Raw genomic sequence first — 18,578 nt, 5'->3', positions numbered from 1 at the left:
ACCCACCGTTTTAACTTGCAGAATCATTTCCATCAGTAAGACAAGCGAGACAGAGATGATATCCCCATGCTCCATCTTTATTGTGCAAATGCTGCTCAAAGCTTTTCATTACCCTCCATAGGCACCCACCAAAAACAATTATATGTCAACGGTGGCTAGGCTGACGGGCAACACGTGAAATCCATTCGGTGGCGATCCGTACGCGTGCAGCAACTCCTGCGGTGCAAACATCTTAGCCAGGAGGCCGGCCCAACTGACGGCCACCCAGAATACAGAGACGTGCGCGGTAGTCTGAAGGGGCTGAGGGTGGGTATCTCACAGCCATCCGGAATCCATTGGTCAGGCCCAGGTTAGCAGCACACTTCTCGCCATCAATCATCAAACGGCCAAGAAGCTGGAGAAGGAAATAACGTTACGTAACGGAGCATGCCACAGCACAGTGAAGAGTGGAGAGGGCAGGAAGCCAAGGAAGGCGAGCAGAGAACCAGCCACAGAACGCGGTTAACTAGTTCTTTGCCATTCAAGCGCTGCTCTTCAAATTACTGCCTTTCTGCAACTGACACGTTCCAAGCAAAGCTACAAAGTCCGATTACGCATAATGGGGGGAGGGACAGCTATGGGACTTGCCATCTTTTTTTTTCCTTTTCTTCCTAACCCCCTCCCCACCCCCAGCTAGAGAGTAACGGACTACAAATCGGGCACAGAAGCCAGATTGGTCTCGGGATTCCAGCCCCCCATTATATCTTCGGGCAACCTAAGTCTTTCTGGCAGACAAGAAAAACTCGATGTAGGCTTTGTGAGCCCACGCCAAAGCCATGGGACTTGACTTCTGTAGCTGAAAATGAAACATCCAGCACCCCTCAGCCAGCTCTCTCCTTCCTCGCCTCCGACCTGCTCAAAACCCCAAGCCCTCTTCTCCATATTAGAGCCATGACCACTGTCTGGAAACAGCGAGAACAGGCATCGGGCCATACTTCTGAACAGCACTGCATTTTGCACTACAAGTACGTACCCAGAAATGAGCATCGCTTTCTCTCACTTCCCTTAGTCAAAACGCTCAGCTCCGTTACAAGCTAGAGGCAAAAGATTATGGCGTCGGGAAAGCCCAAATAGCCTACTGTGCCTCTTTGCAACATCGAGAGGAAACGAGGCGACGGGACAAAGCCTACTAAATTACATACCACTTACTGGCACCGTTTAGTGTACAGAAAGCTTCCACGGTACTTACAGGTGCGCCACAATCTTCTGCTCCGGATAACCTCACAACGGCCTTCTGGGGAGCGGCTAGGAAAAAAGCGTAGGAGCTTGCGGTGAAATATCATGGAACGCAAGGCACTGGAGGAAGAGGACACGCTTAAAACGGGATTGGCTTCGGAGAAAGGCAATAGCTGAAGCAGATCGCTACGTCCCACTGAACGCGTATCCCAAACGCAAGACAAAACAGCAATTCTTCCTAAGTGATCTTTGAATTGGCAAAGCCCTCTCCCTTCTATGCACAAACCATGTTTTCACAGGCTCCTGCTGCTACGAGCACAGAGCGATTTTAAACCCAAACAAAACCACCTCCATTTGCGCTTATTTCACTCTCATATTAAGACCCTGCTTAACCACTCAAGCGGCAAACGGTGGCTCACCATCCTTCAGTTATGGCCAAATATCGCCTTCCTATCCTACTTTTGACCAAGGCATTTTCAAAGAACCTGGGGTTATCCCGAAAGGAGGCCGTGTTAACTCTCCATCCTCAAGAACACCGCGGACTCCGGTGAAAGAACATTTTGGATTAGCGCGGTGAGGCTGGCATCAGACACTTCCAAATCGAGGCAAAGGTTATCGCCTTCGACACGTGAATACCACCGACCTGTAGGACACGGTCAACTAATTCTAATGGAACTAGCACGACTAGCAGCGACAAAGGGATTGATATCGCGCGCGACAAGCGTCCGCGGCTGCCACCAAGCGCTTCAGCGTCACAGGCCCGCCTCTACACACGCGCACACAACCACACGGTGGCGCTGGGAAGCCAGGCGAGCCAGACGGCACCAGCGACCCAGTATGCGCCACGGCAGCCCCGAGGCACCGAAGCAGCGCGGGGTTTTAGAGGAGGCGCTGTAGTAGCGAGCATCACCAGCCAGAAAGGCCCGTCCGCCCGCCCCGCCCCGCGGCAAGGTCGCCGCTCGCCCCGCCGCACTCGCCGGCACCGCAACGGGCGCTCGTTCCAGAGGGCCTGCGAGCGCGCTAGCGTGGGGGACGGGGTGGGACGGGAGGGCAAGGGAAGAATCGCGCGACGCACGACAAAGCCGCGGCTACCTCCTCGTCCACAACGGCTCCTCCTCGCGGATAACGTTGGCGGAGAACTCCTGGCGGGCGACTTTTCCCAAGAGAGCGGCGCCACCGCGCCAGGCGGCCGGCGACCTAACGATCCCGCCGGCCATGACGGCGCCCGCTCGCTACAACACTCCCTCAGCCCCAAACCTCCCCCGCTCGGCTCGGCTCGGCTCGGCTCGGCTCCGCTCGGCTCGCCTCGGCTCGGCACGGCTCGGCCCTCGTCGGCGCTCATTGGGCCGACAGAGCCGTGCCGGCCGTTCTCGCGCCTCGGTTGGCTGTCTCGCCTGCCCTTTAAGCTTGTCCCCGCCCTGTAGGCGGCTCCGCTCCCGTCGGCTCGGTGCTTATCGGGGCTCAGGGACTTAGGCGCTGGGGGCTTTTTGGTGCCGATCCCTCCCGTCAAATGACCGTCAAATGTTGGCGGGGCAGGCCAGGAGTTTGCCATCTTTGGATGAAGGACGGGCAACTCGGGAGAGTGCCAGGATGTTGCTAGCATGCGCAGGGAGAAAATTCGACAAGCCAAAGCCCAGCAAGACCTTAATCTGGCCGCCATTGTTCGAGATGATTAAAACAATGTTTTTACGAACGTATTAGTAGCAAGAGGAGGGCCAAGGAGAATCTCCCTTCTTTATTCGACGCGGTGGGGAACATCACCACCGAGGAGGAGGAAAAGGCTGAAGTTCTCAACGCCTTCTTCACTTCTGTCTTTAGCAGTGAGACCAGCTATTCTCAGGGTACTCAGCCCCCTGAGCTGGAAGACGGGGCCGGGGAGCAGAATAAACGCCCCTCAATTCCCAGTGCCTTCTTTACTTCTGTCTGTTCTGACTGTTGCACCGGTGCTGGACGTGCCGTTACTATGAGCAACCCAAGGAGAACCAGACAGTATAGATATATATATATGTATGGACTCTGCAAAAACTTTTGTGCGCGCTTTTCCCTTGCTGTGTTTTCCTTCCGCCTGTGATCGACCGAGAAAGAGAACCTGCCCCCCCACCCCTGCTTCCAACCAGAATCGTGAAACATTGTCACACTGCGGTGGTAACCATCTCTGCATTCCTGTAACAAATCCTTGCTTTTCTTTTCTGTCTTTTCACTATTGCTTTCGTCATCCCGCCTCCCATCCCCAGGCCTAGCTAACCAAAACTTTCTACAATAAACCGGTTGGGCAAATATTTGTCTCCTTTCTGAGTTTTAATCTCACGTTGGGTATACGTATATAACGAACCGTCTTGCTACCGATACTTGGAGCCAGACAGATGCCCACCTCCAAGAAGGGTCTGATGGAGGATCTGGGGAACTACAGGCCTGTCAGCCTAACCTCAGTATCAGGGAAGGTCATGGAGGAGATCACCCGGAGTCAGATCACAGGGCTGTGTGCGGGACAACCAGGGGACCGGGCCTAGCCAGCGCGGGTTCCTTAAAGACAGGTCCTGCTTGACCGACCCGATCTCCTTCTATGACCAGGTGACCCGACTAGTGGATGAGGCAAAGGCTGTGGATGTAGTCTACCTAGACTTCAGTGAAGCCTTTGACTCTGTCTCCCACGGTATTCTCCCAGAGAAGATGGCAGCCCATGGCTTGGGCAGGTGTACTCTGCCGGGTCAGAACCTGGCTGGATGGCCAGGCCCAGATAGTGGTGGTGAATGGAGTTCAATCCAGCTGGCGGTGGACGCTAGCGGTGTTCCCCAGGGGGTCAGCGTTTGGTCCGGTCCTGATTTATATTTTGATTGATGATCTGGACGAGGGGATTGAGCGCACCCTCAGCAAGTTTGCAGGCCACACCATGTTGGGAGGAAGGCTTGATCTGCCTGAGGGTAGGAAGGCCCTACACAGGGATCCGGATAGGCTGGATCGCTGGGCCGAGGCCAATTGCAGGAGCATCTACGAGACCAAACGCCGGGTCCTGCACTTTGGTCACAACAACCCCATGCAACGCAACAGGCTCGGGGCAGAGAGGCTGGAAAGCTGCGCGGAGGAAACGGATCTGGAGGCATTAGTCAACAGCCACCTGAACATGAGCCAGGAGCGTGCCCAGGGGCCCAAGAAGGCCAACGGCATCCTGGCTTGGATCAGAAATCATGTAGTCAGCAGGACTAGGGAGGTGATCATCCCTCTGTACTCGGCGCTGGTGAGGCCTGCTCCTCGAGTACTGCGTTCAGCTTTGGGCTCCTCACTACAAGAAAGACGTTGAGGTTCTGGAGCGTGGCCAGAGGAGGGCAACAAAGCTGGTGAAGGGACTGGAGCACAAGACCTATGGGTAGCAGCTGAGGGAACTGGGATTGTTTCGTCCAGAGGAGGGGAGGCTCAGGGGAGAGAGGCCTTATCGCCTCTTTACAACTACCCGAAAGGTGGTTGTAGCGTGGTGGGGGTTGGCCGCTTCTCCCACGTAACCAGCGACGGGACAAGAGGTAACGGCCTTGCGCTGCGCCGGGGGGAGCTTCAGGTTGGATATTCAGAAAAACGTAACAAGTTGTCTTATTCCGCTTCTTCAAACAGTTTAATTCGGAGTCATTCACAGCTGCGATCGTCAGTCCCGCAAGCGGATCTACTGCTGACAAATCGAGATTCTTTGAGGAACGGCCGCACAATAATTTCATTTAGCAAGTTTCAAGTCTTTAATTTTTAATGCAAATATTTTTAGCATTTTGAAACTCCCCCACTCCAGTAAGCCTTGAATGCAATTGCAATTCAACAAAGACTCAAGCAAAGCCAGAGGCCTAACAAAGCGCGAGAGGTGATTACATGTAAAAGCCTTACGGTGCCTGTAGCTACTCCTCCTTCTGGTTACGGAACAATACGCCTTTTTTTTTTTTTTTTTTTTTTAATGTTTTGTTCATATTAAAAAAAGAGAAATGGAGAAGGGCAGCTGAGTCTCAAAGACAGCAGAAGCGCAACAATCGCCGACTCAAGTATCACAAAGTCTTTTCCATTTGGGAAAGTTTCCGAGGGAGAAATTATTTCTCTACGTCGCAAAATCCGCGACTGAAAAGAAAGCAGTGGCAAAACTCCGAGATTGCTTAAAAGCAGGCTGACGTGCTCCGGTCAGAAATCATGCGGGTGGAGTTTGTTCGGCCTCGCGACGGGGCCATACAACAGACGACAGCTGGAAGCATTCTTCCTACGTTATTCTTCTCTAATTCTACGCCTGCTGCTTGTCGATGCTGCTAGTACGCGATAAAACCCACGCCCTTTTATTTGGAAGCTGGGGGAAGACGGCAGGCCTCAAACACACAGCACATCCTATATTGTCTTTGGGAGACGGAGACCCACCGTTTTAACTTGCAGAATCATTTCAATCAGTAAGACAAGCGAGACAGAGATGATATCCCCATGCTCCATCTTTATTGTGCAAATGCTGCTCAAGCTTTTCATTACCCTCCATAGGCACCCACCAAAAACAATTATATGTCAACGGTGGCTAGGCTGACGGGCAAACACGTGAAATCCATTCGGTGGCGATCCGTAACGCGTGCAGCAACTCCTGCGGTGCAAACATCTTAGCCAGGAGGCCGGCCCCAACTGACGGCCACCCAGAATACAAGAGACGTGCGCGGTAGTCTGAAGGGGCTGAGGGTGGGTATCTCACAGCCATCCGGAATCCATTGGTCAGGCCCAGGTTAGCAGCACACTTCTCGCCATCAATCATCAAACGGCCAAGAAGCTGGAGAAGGAAATAACGTTACGTAACGGAGCATGCCACAGCACAGTGAAGAGTGGAGAGGGCAGGAAGCCAAGGAAGGCGAGCAGAGAACCAGCCACAGAACGCGGTTAACTAGTTCTTTGCCATTCAAGCGCTGCTCTTTCAAATTACTGCCTTTCTTGCAACTGACACGTTCCAAGCAAAGCTACAAAGTCCGATTACGCATAATGGGGGGAGGGACAGCTATGGGACTTGCCATCTTTTTTTTTCCTTTTCTTCCTAACCCCCCTCCCCACCCCCAGCTAGAGAGTAACGGACTACAAATCGGGCACAGAAGCCAGATTGGTCTCGGGATTCCAGCCCCCCATTATATCTTCGGGCAACCTAAGTCTTTCTGGCAGACAAGAAAAACTCGATGTAGGCTTTGTGAGCCCACGCCAAAGCCATGGGACTTGACTTCTGTAGCTGAAAATGAAACATCCAGCACCCCTCAGCCAGCTCTCTCCTTCCTCGCCTCCGACCTGCTCAAAACCCCAAGCCTCTTCTCCATATTAGAGCCCATGACCACTGTCTGGAAACAGCGAGAACAGGCATCGGGCCATACTTCTGAACAGCACTGCATTTTGCACTACAAGTACGTACCCAGAAATGAGCATCGCTTTCTCTCACTTCCCTTAGTCAAAACGCTCAGCTCCGTTACAAGCTAGAGGCAAAAGATTATGCGTCGGGAAAGCCAAATAGCCTACTGTGCCTCTTTGCAACATCTGAGAGGAAACGAGGCGACGGGACAAAGCCTACTAAATTACATACCACTTACTGGCACCGTTTAGTGTACAGAAAGCTTCCACGGTACTTACAGGTGCGCCACAATCTTCTGCTCCGGATAACCTCACAACGGCCTTCTGGGGAGCGGCTAGGAAAAAAGCGTAGGAGCTTGCGGTGAAATATCATGGAACGCAAGGCACTGGAGGAAGAGGACACGCTTAAAACGGGATTGGCTTCGGAGAAAGGCAATAGCTGAAGCAGATCGCTACGTCCCACTGAACGCGTATCCCAAACGCAAGACAAAACAGCAATTCTTCCTAAGTGATCTTTGAATTGGCAAAGCCCTCTCCCTTCTATGCACAAACCATGTTTTCACAGGCTCCTGCTGCTACGAGCACAGAGCGATTTTAAACCCAAACAAAACCAACCTCCATTTGCGCTTATTTCACTCTCATATTAAGACCCTGCTTAACCACTCAAGCGGCAAACGGTGGCTCACCATCCTTCAGTTATGGCCAAATATCGCCTTCCTATCCTACTTTTGACCAAGGCATTTTCAAAGAACCTGGGGTTATCCCGAAAGGAGGCCGTGTTAACTCTCCATCCTCAAGAACACCGCGGACTCCGGTGAAAGAACATTTTGGATTAGCGCGGTGAGGCTGGCATCAGACACTTCCAAATCGAGGCAAAGGTTATCGCCTTCGACACGTGAATACCACCGACCTGTAGGACAACGGTCAACTAATTCTAATGGAACTAGCACGACTAGCAGCGACAAAGGGATTGATATCGCGCGCGACAAGCGTCCGCGGCTGCCACCAAGCGCTTCAGCGTCACAGGCCCGCCTCTACACACGCGCACACAACCACACGGTGGCGCTGGGAAGCCAGGCGAGCCAGACGGCACCAGCGACCCAGTATGCGCCACGGCAGCCCCGAGGCACCGAAGCAGCGCGGGGTTTTAGAGGAGGCGCTGTAGTAGCGAGCATCACCAGCCAGAAAGGCCCGTCCGCCCGCCCCGCCCCGCGGCAAGGTCGCCGCTCGCCCCGCCGCACTCGCCGGCACCGCAACGGGCGCTCGTTCCAGAGGGCCTGCGAGCGCGCTAGGGTGGGGGAGGGGTGGGACGGGAGGGCAAGGGAAGAATCGCGCGACGGCACGACAAAGCCGCGGCTACCTCCTCGTCCACAACGGCTCCTCCTCGCGGATAACGTTGGCGGAGAACTCCTGGCGGGCGACTTTTCCCAAGAGAGCGGCGCCACCGCGCCAGGCGGCCGGCGACCTAACGATCCCGCCGGCCATGACGGCGCCCGCTCGCTACAACACTCCCTCAGCCCCAAACCTCCCCCGCGGCCGGCTCGGTCGGCTCGGCTCGGCTCGGCTCGGCTCGGCTCGCCTCGGCTCGGCACGGCTCGGCCCTCGTCGGCGCTCATTGGGCCGACAGAGCGCCGCCGGCCGTTCCCGCGCCTCGGTTGGCTGTCTCGCCTGCCCTTTAAGCTTGTCCCCGCCCTGTAGGCGGCTCCGCTCCCGTCGGCCGGTGCTTATCGGGGCTCAGGGACTTAGGCGCTGGGGGCTTTTTGGTGCCGATCCCTCCCGTCAAATGACCGTCAAATGTTGGCGGGGCAGGCCAGGAGTTTGCCATCTTTGCATGAAGGACGGGCAACTCGGGGAGAGTGCAGGATGTTGCTAGCATGCGCAGGGAGAAAATTCGACAAGCCAAAGCCCAGCAAGACCTTAATATGGCCGCCATTGTTTGAGATGATTAAAACAATGTTTTTACGAACGTATTAGTAGCAAGAGGAGGGCCAAGGAGAATCTCCCTTCTTTATTCGACGCGGTGGGGAACATCACCATCGAGGAGGAGGAAAGGCTGAAGTTCCCAACGCCTTCTTCACTTCTGCTTTAGCAGTGAGACCAGCTATTCCCAGGGTACTCAGCCAGCTGAGAGGAAGACGGGGCCGGGGAGCAGAATAAACGCCCCTCAATTCCCAGTGCCTTCTTTACTTCTGTCTGTTTCTGACTGTTGCACCTGTGCTGGACGTGCCGTTACTATGAGCAACCCAAGGAGAACCAGGACAGTATATATATATATATGTATGGACTCTGCAAAAACTTTTGCGCGCGCTTTTCCCTTGTTGTGTTTTCCTTCCGCCTGTGATCGACGAGAAAGAGAACCCGCCCCCACCCCCGCTTCCAACCAGAATCGTGAAACATTGTCACACTGCGGTGGTAACCATCTCTGCATTCCTGTAACAAATCCTTGCTTTTCTTTTCTGTCTTTTCACTATTGCTTTCGTCATCCCGCCCTCCCATCCCAGGCCTAGCTAACCAAAACGTTTTACAATAAACGGTTGGGCAAATATTTGTCTCCTTTCTGAGTTTTAATCTCACGTTGGCTATACGTATATAACGAACCGTCTTGCTACCGATACTTGGAGCCAGACAGACGCCCACCTCCAAGAAGGGTTGATGGAGGATCCGGGGAACTACAGGCCTGTCAGCCTACCTCAGTATCAGGGAAGGTCATGGAGCAGATCACCCGGAGTGAGATCACAGGGCGTGTGCGGGACAACCAGGGGACCGGGCCTAGCCAGCGCGGGTTCCTTAAAGACAGGTCCTGCTTGATCGACCCGATCTCCTTCTATGACCAGGTGACCCGACTAGTGGATGAGGCAAAGGCTGTGGATGTAGTCTACCTAGACTTCAGTGAAGCCTTTGACTCTGTCTCCCACGGTATTCTCCCAGAGAAGAAGATGGCAGCCCATGGCTTGGGCAGGTGTACTCTGCTGGGTCAAACCTGGCTGGATGGCCGGCCCAGAGAGTGGTGCTGAATGGAGTTCAATCCAGCTGGCGGTGGTCGCTAGCGGTGTTCCCCAGGGGGTCAGCGTTTGGCCGGTCCTGATAATATCTCGAATGATGATCTGGACGAGGGGATTGAGCGCACCCTCAGCAAGTTTGCAGGCCACACCATGTTGGGAGGAAGGCTTGATCTGCCTGAGGGTAGGAAGGCCCTACACAGGGATCCGGATGGGCTGGATCGCTGGGCCGAGGCCAATTGTAGGAGCATCTACGAGACCAAACGCCGGGTCCTGCACTTTGGTCACAACAACCCCATGCAACGCAACAGGCTCGGGGCAGAGAGGCTGGAAAGCTGCGCGGAGGAAACGGATCTGGAGGCATTAGTCAACAGCCGCCTGAACATGAGCCAGGAGCGTGCCCAGGGGCCAAGAAGGCCAACGGCATCCTGGCTTGGATCAGAAATCACGTAGTCAGCAGGACAGGACTAGGGAGGTGATCATCCCTCTGTACTCGGCGCTGGTGAGGCCGCTCCTCGAGTACTGCGTTCAGCTTTGGGCCCCTCACTACAAGAAAGACGTTGAGGTTCTGGAGCGTGGCCAGAGGAGGGCAACAAAGCTGGTGAAGGGACTGGAGCACAAGACCTATGGGTAGCAGCTGAGGGAACTGGGATTGTTTCGTCTGGAGGAGGGGAGGCTCAGGGGAGAGAGACCTTATCGCCTCTTTACAACTACCCGAAGGTGGTTGTAGCGAGGTGGGGGTTGGCCGCTTCTCCCACGTAACAGCGACGGGACAAGAGGTAACGGCCTTAAGTTGCGCGGGGGGAGCTTCAGGTTGGATATTCGAGAAAACGTAACAAGTTGTCTTATTCCGCTTCTTCAAACGGTTTAATTCAGAGTCATTCACAGCTGCGATCGTCACTCCGCAAGCGGATCTACTGCTGACAAATCGAGATTCTTGAGGAACGGCCGCACAATAATTTCATTTAGCAAGTTTCAACTATTTAATTTTAATGCAAATATTTATTAGCATTTTGAAACTCCCCCACTCCAGTAAGCCTTGAATGCAATTGCAATTCAACAAAGACTCAAGTAAAGCCAGAGGCCTAACAAACAAACGAGAGGTGATTACATGTAAAAGCCTTACGGTGCCTGTAGCTACTCCTCCTTCTGGTTATGGAACAATACTTTTTTTTTTTTTTTTTTTTTTTTATGTTTTGTTCATATTAAAAAAGAGAAATGGAGAAGGCAGATGAGCCGTCTCAAAGACAGCAGAAGCGCAACAATCGCCGACTCAAGTATCACAAAGTCTTTTCCATTTGGGAAAGTTTCCGCGGGAGAAATTATTTCTCTACGTCGCAAAATCCGCGACTGAAAAGAAAGCAGTGGCAAACTCCCGAGTTTGGTTAAAAAGCAGGCTGGCGACGTGCACCGGTCAGAAATCATGCAGGTAGAGTTTATTCGGCCTCGCGACGGGGCCATACAACAGACGACAGCTGGAAGCTTTCTTCCTACCTTATTCTTCTCTAATTCTACGCCTGCTGCTTGTCGATGCTGCTAGTACGCGATAAAACCCACGCCCTTTTATTTGGAAGCTGGGGGAAGACAGCAAGGCCTCAAACACACAGCACATCCTATATTATCTTTGGGAGACGGAGACCCACCGTTTTAACTTGCAGAACCATTTCCATCAGTAAGACAAGCGAGACAGAGATGATATCCCCATGCTCCATCTTTATTCTGCAAATGCTGCTCAAAGCTTTTCATTACCCTCCATAGGCACCCACCAAAAACATTACATGTCAACGGTGGCTAGGCTGACGGGCAACACGTGAAATCCATTCGTGGCGATCCGTACGCGTGCAGCAACACCTGCGGTGCAAACATCTTAGCCAGGAGGCTGGCCCAACTGACGGCCACCCAGAATACAGAGACGCGCGCGGTAGTCTGAAGGGACTGAGGGTGGGTATCTCACAGCCATCCGGAATCCATGGTCAAGCCCAGGTAGCAGCACACTTCTCGCCACAATCATCAAACGGCCAAGAAGCTGGAGAAGGAAATAACGTTACGTAACGGAGCATGCCACAACACAATGAAGAGTGGAGAGGGCAGGAAGCCAAGGAAGGCGAGCAGAGAACCAGCCACAGAACGCGGTTAACTAGTTCTTCGCCATTCAAGCGCGCTCTTCAAATTACTGCCTTTCTGCAACTGACACATTCCAAGCAAAGCTACAAAGACCGATTATGCATAATGGGGGGAGGGGCAGCTATGGGACTTGCCACCTTTTTTTTTCCCTTTTCTTCCTAACCCCCTCCCCACCCCCAGCTAGAGAGTAACGGACTACAAATCGGGCACAGAAGCCAGATTTGTCTCGGATTCCAGCCCCCCATTATATCTTCGGGCAACCTAAGTCTTTCTGGCAGACAAGAAAAACTCAGTGTAGGCTTTGTGAGCCCACGCCAAAGCCACGGGACTTGACTTCTACAGCTGAAAATGAACATCCAGCACCCCTCAGCCAGCCTTCTTCCTCGCCTCCGACCTGCTCAAAACCCCAAGCCCTTCTCCATATTAGAGCAAGGACCACTGTCTGGAAACAGCGAGAACAGGCATAGGCCATACTTCTGAACAGCGCTGCATTTTGCATCAAGTACGTACCCAGAAATGAGCATCGCTCTCTCACTTCCCTTAGTCAAAACGCTCAGCTCCGTTACAAGCTAGAGGCAAAAGATTATGGCGTCGGGAAAGCCCAAATAGCCTACTGTGCCTCTTTGCAACATCGAGAGGAAACGAGGCGACGGGACAAAGCCTACTAAATTACATACCACTTACTGGCACCGTTTCGTGTACAGAAGCTTCCACGGTACTTACAGGTGCGCCACAATCTTCTGCTCCGGATAACCCACAACGGCCTTCTGGGGAGCGGCTAGGAAAAAAAGTAGGAGCTTGCGGTGAAATATCATGGAACGCAAGGCACTGGAGGAAGAGGACACGCTTAAAACGGGATGGCTTCGGAGAAAGGCAATAGCTGAAGCAGATCGCTACGCCCACTGAACGCGTATCCCAAACGCAAGACAAAACAGCGATTCTTCCTAAGGATCTTTGAATCGGCAAAGCCCTCTCCCTTCTATGCACAAACATGTTTTCACAGGCTCCTGCTGCTACGAGCACAGAGCGATTTTAAACCCAAACAAAGCACCTCCATTTGCGCTTATTTCACTCTCATATTAAGACCCTGCTTAACCACTCAAGCGGCAAACGGTGGCTCACCATCCTTCAGTTATGGCCAAATATCGCCTTCCTATCCTACTTTTGACCAAGGCATTTTCAAAGAACCTGGGGTTATCCCGACGGAGGCCGTGTTAACTCTCCATCCTCAAGAACACCGCGGACTCCGGTGAAAGAACGCTTTGGATTAGCGCGGTGAGGGCGCATCAGACACTTCCACATCGAGGCAAAGGTTATCGCCTTCGACACGTGAATACCACCGACCTGTAGAAACGGTCAACTAATTCTAATGGAACTAGCACGACTAGCAGCGACAAAGGGATGATATCGCGCGCGACAAGCGTCCGCGGCTGCCACCAAGCGCTTCAGCGTCACAGGCCCGCCTCTACACACGCGCACACACCACACGGTGGCGCTGGGAAGCCAGGCGAGCCAGACGGCACCAGCGACCCAGTATGCGCCACGGCAGCCCCGAGGCACCGAAGGAGCGCGGGGTTTTAGAGGAGGCGCTGTAGTAGCGAGCATCACCAGCCAGAAAGGCCCGTCCGCCCGCCCCGCCCCGCGGCAAGGTCGCCGCTCGCCCCGCCGCACTCGCCGGCACCGCAACGGGCGCTCGTTCCAGAGGGCCTGCGAGCGCGCTAGGGTGGGGGAGGGGTGGGACGGGAGGGCAAGGGAAGAATCGCGCGACGCGCGAGCAAAGCCGCGGCTACCTCCTCGTCCACAACGGCTCCTCCTCGCGGATAACGTTGGCGGAGAACTCCTGGCGGGCGACTTTTCCCAAGAGAGCGGCGCCACCGCGCCAGGCGGCCGGCGACCTAACGATCCCGCCGGCCATGACGGCGCCCGCTCGCTACAACACTCCCTCAGCCCCAAACCTCCCCGCTCGGCTCGGCTCGGCTCGCTCGGCTCGCCCTCGGCTCGGCTCGGCTCGGCCCTCGTCGGCGCTCATTGGGCCGACAGAGCCGCCGGCCGTTCTCGCGCCTCGGTTGGCTGTCTCGCCTGCCCTTTAAGCTTGTCCCCGCCCTGTAGGCGGCTCCGCTCCCGTCGGCTCGGTGCTTATCGGGGCTCAGGGACTTAGGCGCTGGGGGCTTTTTGGTGCCGATCCCTCCGTCAAATGACCGTCAAATGTTGACGGGGCAGGCCAGGAGTTTGCCATCTTTGCATGAAGGACAGGCAACTCGGGGAGAGTGCCAGGATGTTGCTAGCATGCGCAGGGAGAAAATTCGACAGCCAAAGCCCAGCACGACCTTAATATGGCCGCCATTGTTTGAGATGATTAAAACTATGTTTTTACGAACGTATTAGTAGCAAGAGGAGGGCCAAGGAGAATCTCCCTTCTTTATTCAACGCGGTGGGGAACATCACCATCGAGGAGGAGGAAAAGGCTGAAGTTCCCAACGCCTTCTTCACTTCTGGCTTTAGCAGTGAGACCTGCTATTCCCAGGGTACTCAGCCCCCTGAGCTGGGAAGACGGGGCCGGGGAGCAGAATAAACGCCCCTCAATTCCCAGTGCCTTCTTTACTTCTGTCTGTTCTGACTGTTGCACCTGTGCTGGACGTGCCGTTACTATGAGTAACCAAGGAGAACCAGACAGTATATATATATGTATGGACTCTGCAAAAACTTTGCGCGCGCTTTTCCCTTGTTGTGTTTTCCTTCCGCCTGTGATCGACCGAGAAAGAGAACCCGCCCCCCCACCCCTGCTTCCAACCGGAATCATGAAACATTGTCACACTGCGGTGGTAACCATCTCTGCATTCCTGTAACAAATCCTTGCTTTTCTTTTCTGTCTTTTCACTATTGCTTTCGTCATCCCACCTCCCATCCCCAGGCCTAGCTAACCAAAACGTTTTACAATAAACCGGTTGGGCAAATATTTGTCTCCTTTCTGAGTTTTAATCTCACGTGGCTTACGTATATAACGAACCGTCTTGCTACCGATACTTGGAGCCAGACAGACGCCCACCTCCAAGAAGGTTGGATGGAGGATCTGGGGAAACTACAGGCCTGTCAGCCTGACCTCAGTATCGGGGAAGGTCATGGAGCAGATCACCCGGAGTGAGATCACAGGGCGTGTGCGGGACAACCAGGGGACCGGCCTAGCCAGCGCGGGTTCCTTAAAAGACAGGTCCTGCTTGACCGACCCGATCTCCTTCTATGACCAGGTGACCCGACTAGTGGATGAGGCAAAGGCTGTGGATGTAGTCTACCTAGACTTCAGTGAAGCCTTTGACTCTGTCTCCCACGGTATTCTCCCAGAGAAGTGGCAGCCCATGGCTTGGGCAGGTGTACTCTGCTGGGTCAAAACCTGGCTGGATGGCCGGGCCCAGAGAGTGGTGCTGAATGGAGTTCAATCCAGCTGGCGGTGGTCGCTAGCGGTGTTCCCCAGGGGGTCAGCGTTTGGGCCAGTCCTGTTTATATTTCGATGATGATCTGGACGAGGGGATTGAGCGCACCCTCAGCAAGTTTGCAGGCCACACCATGTTGGGAGGAAGGCTTGATCTGCCTGAGGGTAGGAAGGCCCTACACAGGGATCCGGATAGGCTGGATCGTTGGGCCGAGGCCAATTGCAGGAGCATCTACGAGACCAAACGCCGGGTCCTGCACTTTGGTACAACAACCCCATGCAACGCAACAGGCTCGGGGCAGAGAGGCTGGAAAGCTGCGCGGAAGAAACGGATCTGGGGGCATTAGTCAACAGCCGCCTGAACATGAGCCAGGCGTGCCCAGGGGGCCAAGAAGGCCAACGGCATCCTGGCTTGGATCAGAAATCATGTAGTCAGCAGGACGAGGGAGGTGATCATCCCTCTGTACTCGGCGCTGGTGAGGCCGCTCCTCGAGTACTGCGTGCAGCTTTGGGCCCCTCACTACAAGAAAGACGTTGAGGGTCTGGAGCGTGGCCAGAGGAGGGCAACGAAGCCGGTGAAGGGACTGGAGCACAAGACCTATGGGTAGCAGTTGAGGGAACTGGGATTGTTTCGTCTGGAGGAGGGGAGGCTCAGGGGAGAGAGACCTTATCGCCTCTTTACAACTACCCGAAAGGTGGTTGTAGCGTGGTGGGGGTTGGCCGCTTCTCCCAGGTAACTAGCAACGGGACAAGAGGTAACGGCCTTGCGCTGCGCCGGGGGAGCTTCAGGTTGGATATGAGGAAAAACGTAACAAGTTGTCTTATTCCGCTTCTTCAAACGGTTTAATTCAGAGTCATTCACAGCTGCGATCGTCACTCCCGCAAGCGGATCTACTGCTGACAAATCGAGATTCCTTGAGGAACGGCCACACAATAATTTCATTTAGCAAGTTTCAACTATTTAATTTTAATGCAAATATTTATTAGCATTTTGAAACTCCCCCACTCCAGTAAGCCTTGAATGCAATCGCAATTCAACAAAGACTCAAGCAAAGCCAGAGGCCTAACAAAGCACGAGAGGTGATTACATGTAAAAGCCTTACGGTGCCTGTAGCTACCCTCCTACTGGTTATGGAACAATACTACGGCTTGCTTTTTTTTTTTTTTTTTTTTTATGTTTTGTTCATATAAAAAGAGAAATGGAGAAGGGCAGCCGAGTCTCAAAGACAGCAGAAGCGCAACAATCGCCGACTCAAGTATCACAAAGTCTTTTCCATTTGGGAAAGTTTCCGCGGGAGAAATTATTTCTCTACGTCGCAAAATCCGCGACTGAAAAGAAAGCAGTGGCAAAACTCCGAGTTTGTTAAAGCAGGCTGACGTGCACCGGTCAGAAATCATGCGGGTAGAGTTTGTCGGCCTCGCGACGGGGCCATACAACAGACGACAGCTGGAAGCTTTCCTCCTACTTATTCTTCGCTAATTCTACGCCTGCTGCTTGTCGATGCTGCTAGTACGCGATAAAACCCACGCCCTTTTATTTGGAAGCTGGGGGAAGACAGCAAGGCCTCAAACACACAGCACATCCTATATTGTCTTTGGAGACGGAGACCCACCGTTTTAACTTGCAGAACCATTCCATCAGTAAGACAAGCGAGACAGAGATGATATCCCCATGCTCCATCTTTATTCTGCAATGCTGCTCAAAGCTTTTCATTACCCTCCATAGGCACCCACCAAAACAATATATGTCACCGTGGCTAGGCTGACGGGCAACACGTGAAATCATTCGGTGGCGATCCGTACGCGTGCAGCAACTCCTGCGGTGCAAACATCTTAGCCAGGAGGCCGGCCCAACTGACGGCCACCCAGAATACAGAGACGTGCGCGGTAGTCTGAAGGGCTGAGGGGGGTATCTCACAGCCATCCGGAATCCATTGGTCAGCCCAGGCTAGCAGCACACTTCTCGCCAACAATCATCAAACGGCCAAGAAGCTGGAGAAGGAAATAACGTTACGTAACGGAGCATGCCACAACACATGAAGAGTGGAGAGGGCAGGAAGCCAAGGAAGGCGAGCAGAGAACCAGCCACAGAACGCGGTTAACTAGTTCTTGCCATTCAAGCGCGCTCTTCAAATTACTGCCTTTCTGCAACTGACACGTTCCAAGCAAAGCTACAAAGTCCGATTACGCATAATGGGGGGAGGCACAGCTATGGGACTTGCCACCTTTTTTTTCCTTTTCTTTAAACCCCTCCCCACCCCCAGCTAGAGAGTAACGGACTACAAATCGGGCACAGAAGCCAGATTGGTCTCGGATTCCAGCCCCCCATTATATCTTCGGGCAACCTAAGTCTTTCTGGCAGACAAGAAAAACTCGTGTAGGCTTTGTGAGCCCACGCCAAAGCCACGGGACTTGACTCTGTAGCTGAAAATGAGACATCCAGCACCCCTCAGCCAGCTCTCTCCTTCCTCGCCTCCGACCTGCTCAAAACCCCAAGCCCTCTTCTCCATATTAGAGCATGACCACTGTCTGGAAACAGCGAGAACAGGCATCGGGCCATACTTCTGAACAGCGCTGCATTTTGCATCAAGTACGTACCCAGAAATGAGCATCGCTCTCTCTCACTACCTTAGTCAAAACGCTCAGCTCCGTTACAAGCTAGAGGCAAAAGATTATGGCGTCGGGAAAGCCCAAATAGCCTACTGTGCCTCTTTGCAACATCGAGAGGAAACGAGGCGACGGGACAGAGCCTACTAAATTACATACCACTTACTGGCACCGTTTAGTGTACAGAAAGCTTCCACGGTACTTACAGGTGCGCCACAATCTTCTGCTCCGGATAACCTCACAAAGGCCTTCTGGGGAGCGGCTAGGAAAAAGCGTAGGAGCTTGCGGTGAAATATCATGGAACGCAAGGCACTGGAGGAAGAGGACACGCTTAAAACGGGATTGGCTTCGGAGAAAGGCAATAGCTGAAGCAGATCGCTACGCCCCACTGAACGCGTATCCCAAACGCAAGACAAAACAGCGATTCTTCCTAAGGATCTTTGAATGGCAAAGCCCTCTCCCTCTATGCACAAACATGTTTTCACAGGCTCCTGCTGCTACGAGCACAGAGCGATTTTAAACCCAAACAAAACCACCTCCATTTGCGCTTATTTCACTCTCATATTAAGACCTGCTTACCACTCAAGCGGCAAACGGTGGCTCACCATCCTTCAGTTATGGCCAAATATCGCCTTCCTATCCTACTTTTGACCAAGGCATTTTCAAAGAACCTGGGTTATCCCGAAAGGAGGCCGTGTTAACTCTCCATCCTCAAGAACACCGCGGACTCCGGTGAAAGAACGCTTTGGATTAGCACGGTGAGGCTGGCGCTATCAGACACTTCACATCGAGGCAAAGGTTATCGCCTTCGACACGTGAATACCACCGACCTGTAGGAAACGGTCAACTAATTCGAATGGAACTAGCACGACTAGCAGCGA

The 18,578-nt window shown here is 53.5% G+C and overlaps 1 long non-coding RNA gene and 1 pseudogene across 2 annotated transcripts; both read right to left on the bottom strand.

Annotated features, from left to right (window-relative positions):
- Nucleotides 1-56: 56 nt before the first annotated feature.
- LOC121108835 lies at nt 57-2,488 on the bottom strand (annotated as a pseudogene). Its single transcript, XR_005843478.2, has 3 exons — nt 2,308-2,488; nt 1,229-1,335; nt 57-394 (listed from the first exon to the last, which is right to left on the bottom strand). The product of XR_005843478.2 is annotated as a histidine triad nucleotide-binding protein 1-like (transcript).
- A 2,635-nt stretch (nt 2,489-5,123) lies between these two features.
- LOC121108831 lies at nt 5,124-8,044 on the bottom strand. Its single transcript, XR_005843474.2, has 3 exons — nt 7,901-8,044; nt 6,820-6,926; nt 5,124-5,983 (listed from the first exon to the last, which is right to left on the bottom strand). It is a non-coding gene; the product is annotated as an uncharacterized LOC121108831 (long non-coding RNA).
- Between the last annotated feature and the right edge of the window lie 10,534 nt (nt 8,045-18,578).

The sequence above is a fragment of the Gallus gallus genome (genome assembly GCF_016699485.2).
Source record: "Gallus gallus isolate bGalGal1 chromosome W unlocalized genomic scaffold, bGalGal1.mat.broiler.GRCg7b W_unloc6, whole genome shotgun sequence".
NCBI lineage: Eukaryota > Metazoa > Chordata > Aves > Galliformes > Phasianidae > Gallus > Gallus gallus.
The sequence above is the reverse complement of the archived record's forward strand: the minus strand, read 5'-3'. Positions and strand labels throughout refer to the sequence as shown.